Here is a 694-nt window from a genome sequence, read left to right as displayed (position 1 = left end):
TGTTGAGGAATATCCCTTCTATTCCTATTTTGCTGAGAGTTTTGATCAGGAATGGGTGTTGGATTTTATCAAATGCCTTTTCTGCATCAATTGATGAAATGACACTTTTAACTGACTTTCTGTAGACCATAAATGTATTATTAGATATTTTACTCACTCTATAACTTCTGTGGTACCCTCAGAGAAAATCCCGCTAAGTAGAGGACCAACTTCATTCTAATCCTTTTCATATTGAAATGTCCTGCTCTCAGAGTTCTCTGCTTTACAGACCCTTTTACAGGAAAATTTCGCCCAGACATTGTCTCTGATTCTTCTCAAGGTTTCTCTAAATTTATATGCTCTAGAATAATAAATTAAAAAAAAAAAAAAAAACTTAGTGCTATCAAGTGAGATCCGACTCATAGCGACCCCTCCTTGGGTTTCTGAGGCAGTATCTCTATGGAAGTTGATTGCCCAGTCTTCCTTCCAAGGGGAGGCTTGAGGGTTTGAATCACCAGCCTTCTGGTTAGCAGTCAAATGCCTTAGACACTATGCCACCAGATCTCCTCTAGAATCATAGGAAGTGTTTGTTTCATCCAACCCTGGAACTGCATATGAATTTATCCAATTGGAGAGAGCAGCCCCATCCAAAGATTATTCCTATAACTTGAGTCTTTACAAATCACAATTATAAAATTTAAGAAATTTATACTAT

This window comes from Orycteropus afer, unplaced genomic scaffold (genome assembly GCF_000298275.1).
Source record: "Orycteropus afer afer isolate SDZICR_OR568_19922 unplaced genomic scaffold, OryAfe1.0 scaffold00527, whole genome shotgun sequence".
NCBI lineage: Eukaryota > Metazoa > Chordata > Mammalia > Tubulidentata > Orycteropodidae > Orycteropus > Orycteropus afer.
Note: the sequence above shows the minus strand (reverse complement) of the source record.